Raw genomic sequence first — 7,625 nt, 5'->3', positions numbered from 1 at the left:
GAGATTCCGTCTCAAAAAAAAAAAAGAAAAGTGTGCACTGCCACCTGCTAAGATTGTGGTGTTTTCGAGGCCACTTTCCTGCTCTATGTGAGGCACTGTCTCCTGCATGCTGGACATGCCATGAATCCAACAAAGAGCCTGTGCTCAAGATGCTTCCAGGCCAGCCCTCAGCTACGCATCCCATGAACACAGCACGGGCCACGATTGACCTATGGGCTCTATTCTAATCCTGCTTACACCCTATCGGCTTTACTAAAACAACACCCATCCCTGGCCATGCTGAAGATATTGGAGTTATTTTCTATAATGCCAAAGGAGTGATTATGTAACAAAGATGGTATGACTTGAACATTGTTACTGTTGTGCCCATTCCATGTTCTAGCACTGCACCAACTTGGATACCAAATGCAGAAGAGAAGGTCTCAGTGTATGCCTCATCTCCTCTGGGAAGCCTGCCTGATGTACACCCGCATTCGGGGTGATGTGTGGAACTGATATTGAATGAAATCATGTTCAATGCCCTGTGAGGAATGTGGTGCCAACCCTTGGTAAAGGTCCTACCTACAACGCCCAGAGTAACTTTTCTCAACTATCCCAGTGCCACTTCCTTCTTTTCTGGGGCCTAGCAAAGTGAATCTAAGCTTCTCAATTTTGCATTTGTGACACTCCCCTTCCCGATCTCCTCTTCCCTCCTGACCCTCATTGCCTTCCTGGCCTCAGCTGCAGTCAGGTACCGCCCTGCTTTCCCTCAGCACCTGGCTCGTTACCACCTTCATATGCCTTTGCTCCTGACTCAGGATTCCCCAGCTCTCTCCACTAAAACCAAGCAAACAAGACAGAGCTTTTCTGTTTTTCAGGAGCCAAAGGTCACTGGTCTTGTTCTAGATTCACAGCAACAAAGCAGCATTGCCTAACTTCTCTTCTTATACAAGCTCTCTTGCTAAAATGATATATTTGCGACCTTTTTGTGTGTCCAGCTTCCTAGTACTCTAGGCATTTAAGCAAATAACAGCAATACAACTTTATTTTTATTTTTTATTTTTTTGAGACTGAGTCTCGCTCTGTTGCTCAGGCTGGAGTGCAGTGGCACAATCTCAGCTCACTGCAGCCTCTGCCTCCTGAGTTCAAGTGATTCTCCTGCCTCAGCCTCCCAAATAGCTGGGATTACAGGTGTGCACTACCACACCTGGCTAATTTTTGTAGTAAAGACGAGGTTTCACCATGTTAGCCAGGCTCATCTCAAACTCCTGACCTCAAGTGAGCCCCCTGCCTCAGCCTCCTAAAGTGCTATTACAGGTGTAAGCCACCATGCCTGGCCAATACAACTTTTTAATTGCCCACAAAAACATCATTCAAAAACCCTGCCCATCTGCCCATTTGGTGAACAAAGAATAGCAGAGGAGGTGAAAACATAAAATTATTTAGTCTTCACAGTGCCCCTAGCAAAATTAAGCCTAATTAGTAGTCGAGTGTGGGTAAAATAGGGTAAAAATACAGATTTTCCCATTAGCAGAAGAGTAGTTAAGATGACTTGCTTTGAAAAGAGCTTTGGGCTGGGCATGGTGGCTCACACCTGTAATCCCAGAACTTTGGGAGGCTGAGGCTGGTGGATCACTTGAGGTCAGAAGGTCAAGATTAGCCTGGCCAACACGGTGAAACCTTGTCTCGACTAAAAATAACAAAAATTAGCTGGGCATGATGTCAGGTGCCTGTAGTCCCAGCTACTTAGGAGGCTGAGGCAGAAGAATGGCTTGAACCCGGGAGGCAGAAGTTGCAGTGAGCCAAGATCACGCCATTGCATTCCAGCCTGGGCAACAAGAGTGAGTCTCCGTCTTGAGAAAAAAAAAAAGAGTTTTGAAAATGAAGGGGATCTCCACATTCTGTCATTTAATAACAGGAAGCCCAGGCTTCTCTCAAATTTCCCATCAAAACACGGTTTCATAGCAACAGCCACTGAAAGGTAAGGTTCCTGTGATTTCGATTTTACTGTCTATTATGCATTCTTTGTGACTCAGTCTAGATGGGTAAGAAATGTCAAACTTAAGATTAAATGTCTTTAGATGAGTGGAAAACAAAGATGAAATATGTTTTTCAATAACTAAAAAGCAACCAATTTATTAAAAGCCACTGGTAAAAGTATGAATGCTGAGTGTATTTAAAGTTTCTTTTATTCAGCCTTTAATAGTTCTGATCAAAATCTTTGAAAATTCAACAGGTAAGAAAGATTAAGCTGAAACTTTACAGTGAAGATATAAAAACAGAAATTTTAGGCTCCAAATACAAATAGTTTTTGGGTGTTTTTTTTTTTTTTGAGACAGAGTTTTGCTCTGTCACCCAGGCTGGAGTGCAGAGGCATGATCTCAGCTCACTGCAACCTCTGCCTCCCAGGTTCAAGCAATTCTCTTGCCTCAGCCTCCCGAGCAGCTGAGATTATAGGCACCCACCACCACGCCTGGCTAATTTTTGTATTTTCAGTAGAAACAGTGTTTCACCACATTGGCGAGGCTGGTCTCAATCTTCTGACCTCATGATCTACCCGCCTCGGCCTTCCAAAGTGCTGGGATCACCGGTGTGAGCCACCGTGCCTGGCCCAAATAGCTTTTTAACTTTAAAAAAAAAAAATCTGACTTCCAACAGCTCACTCAATCTTTTTTGGTGGGGAGCGGTTGAGGGGACAGGTTAGCAAAAGCCAGTAGAATATATAACTGGAAACTGGCTTTAAGAGTTCACCCAAAACTGGTGGATTTGGTTTTGTTCCCCTTCCCCATTCTCATCCCCTCCGAGCCCTTTTATTTTATTTATTTTTTTTTAACTGGTGTTTTATCTTTGATTCTCCTTCGGCCCTCACCCACAGTTCTCGTCCTTCTTGATCAACATCTTTTCTTGCCTCTGTCCCCTTCTCTCACCATATCTCTTAGCTCATCCCCAACCTGGGGGTGCAGTGGTATGGAGAAGCTGCAGGCCTGAGATTCCATCTGCTCTCCTTCCTGGAGCCCAGAGCGGGGCAGGAGAAGGGGGTGGCATCTCCAGCCCTCCAGCACTGAGGAAGAATGGGGTTCTTCTCATTTCACATCTCCCTTTCTCCCCTATCCCCAGGACTGGGCCACTTCTGGATGGGGCAGTGGGTCCCAGATCGGCTCACACTGATAATGTAAGAACTACAAACAAAATTTCTATTAAATTTTGTGTCACAAAAAAAAGAGTTCACCCAAAACCTAGAGAAGCAAAATAGAGTAAGAAACATGGTCACTTTACGATAGACTAGTGGTAGTAACATGCGCTGTATGTAATCAGGGATACTTGATGAACACTGTGTTCTGTACGCACATCTTTGTTAAAGCCAGTTTCTCATACTTCATTGCAGCATTTGCAATTAAGGATAGTTTTGCCTTGAAATGATAGGCCCCAACATTTTTACTGCTTTGATTTTACCCACTGGATCTACTGAATTCAGGCTTCAGATGTGAGTAGGTTATTTCTTCTCACTGCCCCATCACCTGCAACCAACGTTTCTCCCTTGCACATTCATTCTTTCAGACTACATTTGAGAATCTTCTGTATGAATGGCATATATTTTCCTATATTTTTATGTGATAGTTTCTTATGTATTTAAAATGTTTTCTGTTGATGGCTAAGAATTATGTACAATAGCAAGGGAATAACTGCTCTTAGCAGCATGGTGAACTAGATATTCTGAATTGTAACCACCCCTCCCACCTCCTCCACACAACATCCACATGCTGAATAAATTACAGCAATCATACTGTGGTTTTTTTGTTTGTTTTTTTTTTGAGACGGAGTCTCCCTCTGTCACCCAGGCTGGAGTGCAACCTCCACCTTCCAGGTGGAAGCAATTATCCTGCCTCAGCCTCACAAATAGTTGAGGTTACAGGTGTGTGTGGTGTACCACCACACCCAGCTAATTTTTTTTGTTGGTTTTTTTTTTGGATTTTTTGTTTGTTTGAGATGAAGTTTCACTCTTATTGCCCAGGCTAAATTGCAATGGCACGATCTTGGCTCACTGCAACCTCCACCTCCCAGGTGCAAGCGATTCTCCTGCCTCAGCCTCCCAAATAGCTGGGGTTACAGGTGTGTGCCACCACACCCAGCTAAATTTGTTGGTGGTCGTGGTGGTGGTGTTTTTTGTTTGTTTGAGATGGAGTTTTGCTCTTGTTGCCCAGGCTGAAGTACAATGGTGTGATCTCAACTCACTGCAACTTCCGCCTCCCAGGTTCAAGTGATTCTTCTGCCTCAGCCTCCCAAATAGCTGGGATTACAGGTATGCACCACCAAGCCCAGCTAATTTTTTGTATTTTTAGTAGAGATGGGGTTTCACCATATGGGCCAGGCTGGTCTCAAACTCCTGACCTCAGGTGATCTGCTCACCTTGGCCTCCTAAAGTGCTGGGATTACAGATGTGAGCCACCATGCCCAGTCGTAATCATACTCTTAAATGCATTGATGAGACTGCAAGACAGGGAAATTCCTCATGACCCACAAATATATTTACAAAATGATAAGCAGGCCACTAGCCAGGATGCCCCTGCCTGCACAGCCGGGGACTAAGGACTTCAGGTCACAGTGATGAGGGACATCTATAAAGACGAGGCTTTGGCCTAAAAGAGAACTGGGAAGCTAAGCCTGAGATCTTCACATGAAGCTAGGAGATGATCATAGAAGGGCTCACCTAAAGCAAACTCATCAGAGAAAGACTGGGCTAGAAAAAAACCAGCTGCATTTTTCCCGGTTCTCCAATGATGCGGGTATAGAGGGGAGATCTTAATACTAGACATGTTTCCCCTGATATTTTGTCAACTTTCATCAAGGTCTAGGGGTCAAAAATACATTATGCTTGCACATGGAAAGTTCGAGCCAGAAATGAAAGTGGCCCCCAGTGATTGCATCACCTGGAGTCTGAAAGGTAAATATGCATCCTCTCTGGAGAAAAGCATCTTCATTTTAGGTACCTTAGGAGTCCCAACGTATGTCTTCCCAATTTAAGGGGGAAAAAAATCTGAAACAGATAAGGAAATAAGCCACTATGCACAAGGGTCAGCAGGAAAACTTTTTTAATTCTTAAGAAATGAAGATAATGGAATTATCAAAAACACAATAGAATTATGTAAATAAAAGAGTGGAAATAAATGAGCCAAGAACAACAGAAAATCAAAAATAACCAGGCAAATTCTAGAAAGAATCAAACAGAACTCCTAAAAAAAAAAATACTGAAATTAAAAATTCAGTAGATAGGTTAAATAGGAGACTGGGCTTATATGAAAAAGAATGGGTGCCCTGGAATATAGACCTGAAAAAAGTATTCAGAATGCACTATCTGGAAAATATGAGTTGAGATACAAAGAACAAAATGAGAAAGCCTTACACAAAACGGACTAAGATTACAAAAGGAAGTAACAGATAGAATGTGAAGAGAGACTATTTGAAGAGAAAATGGCAGAGAAGTTTCCAGAATAATAAAAAACATGAAGCCATCAGACACAGAATATAACAAGAAAGGTAAAGGAAACCCCTATCTAGATACATTACAGTGAAATTCTAGAATACTAAAGACAAGGAAAACCTTAAAAGCAGCCAGAGACCTTTTCAACAAAAAGTGCCAGTGCCAGTCGATGTTCATAACCCCCCCCCAAAAAAAAAAAACCCAAAATCTCAAAATGGATCACAGACTTAAATGTAAAACTAGACAATTTTTAGAAAAAAATTAAAAGTATGAGAAAAATTTCAGAAGCTAGTGCTCAGCAGAGTTCTAACTTTTGACACCAAAAGCACAATCCATAAAAGGAAAAACTGATAAACTGCAGAAAAATTAAAATCTTGTACTCTACAAAACTCTGTTAAGAAGATTAAAAGACAGGCTATACATTGGAGGCTAGACGCGGTGGCTCATACCTACAATCCCAGCATTTTGGGAGGCCAAGGCGGGAGAATTGCTGGAGACCAGCAGTTTGAGGCCAACCTGGGCAACACAGGGACCTCGTCTCTACTAATAATAAGAAAAAAATTAGCTGGGTATGGTGGCAGGCACCTGTAGTCCCAGCTACTAAGAGGCTGAGGTGGGAGGACTGTTTGAGCCCTGGAGGTCACGGCTGCAGTGAGCTGTGATCGCATCACTGTACTCCAGCCTGAGTGATAGAGCGAGACTCTGTCCCAAAAAAGAAAAAAAAGGAAAGACAAGCTACGCATTGGGAGGAAACATCTGCAAGCAACATATCTGACAAAAAAACTAGTATGTAGAATCAAGAACTCTCAAAACTCAAAAATCAAAAAACCTAAAAATTCAATTAGATGTAAAATAACATTTCACCAAACGGGATACGCAGATGGCAAAATGAATGCATGAAAAGATACTCAACAACATTACCAATTAAAGAAATACAGGCCAGGTGCAATGCCTCACTCCTGTAATCCCAGCACTTTGGGAGGCCGAGGCGGGTGGATCAGCTGAGATCTGGAGTTCAAGACCAGCCTGACCAACACAGAGAAACCCCGCCTCTACTAAAGATACAAAAGTAGCTGAGTGTGGTGGCGCATGCCTGTAATCCCAGCTACTCAGGAGGCTGAGGCAGGAGAATCACTCGAACCCAAGAGGCAGAGGTTGCAGTGAGCTGAGATCGTGCCACTGCACTCCACCCTGGGTAACAAGACTCCATCCCAAATAAATGAATAAAACAAAATAAAAGTGAGCTATTGATCCAGCAACAACCTGGGAGAATCTCTGAAGAATAAGGCTGACTGCAGCAAAACAAAGCCAATCCCAAAAAGAGGTTTGGTGTATAATCCTGTAAGACACAATCCCGAACATTTAATCCTGCATGGTGAAAATCCCAAAAGATCAAAGTGCCTAATCTAAAATCCATAATGTCTAAAATTCCAAAAATCACAATCACAGGATACTGGCATTGTGTTAGGTAGAACTACAACTTTCTCACTCTCTTTACTTGGTAATTAAGTACGGTTTAAGGAGGTATGCATGGGGGCCGAGTTGATAAGAGGTAATTTTAGGTGTCAAGTAGGCTGGATTAAGCAATACCTAGAAACTTGTTATGATTTTGAGTGTGTCTGTGCAAGTGTTTCCAGAGATTAGCATCTGAGTGAAACCCGTGGAAGACACTGGTTGTTCTTAAAGTATTTCAGATGACTGCAGTTACAAAACTGAGTGTACACAATTACCAACCATCAGGCTATGCATTGATACATTTCCCTTTTTGACCTATTCCTTTATAAACACCATTCATCTATACCCATGTGATTGTCATTAGTAGGGCGGAGAACTGGTTATGCTTGCAAAAATAAGTAATTGTTGCCTACTTTATTGTGTAAAGTGGCCTGTGTTCTGTCATGTGTTAGTATTTCTCAAATAAATCATTTTACAAATGTAAATAACCTGAGGTCAGGAGTTCGAGACCAGCCTGGCCAACATGGTGAAACCCATCTCTACTAAAAATACAAAAATTAGCCAGGCACGGTGGCACACACCTGTAGTCCCAGCTACTTGGGGAGGCTAAGGCAGAAGAATCGCTTGAAAATGGGAGGTAGAAGTTGCAGTAAGCCGAGATCGTGCCACTGCACTCCAGCCTGGGTGACAGAGAAAGACTCTGTCTCAAAAA

The sequence above is a fragment of the Cebus imitator genome, unplaced genomic scaffold (assembly GCF_001604975.1).
Source record: "Cebus imitator isolate Cc_AM_T3 unplaced genomic scaffold, Cebus_imitator-1.0 Scaffold341, whole genome shotgun sequence".
NCBI classification, from domain to species: Eukaryota; Metazoa; Chordata; class Mammalia; order Primates; family Cebidae; genus Cebus; species Cebus imitator.
This window is presented reverse-complemented; position numbering follows the sequence as displayed.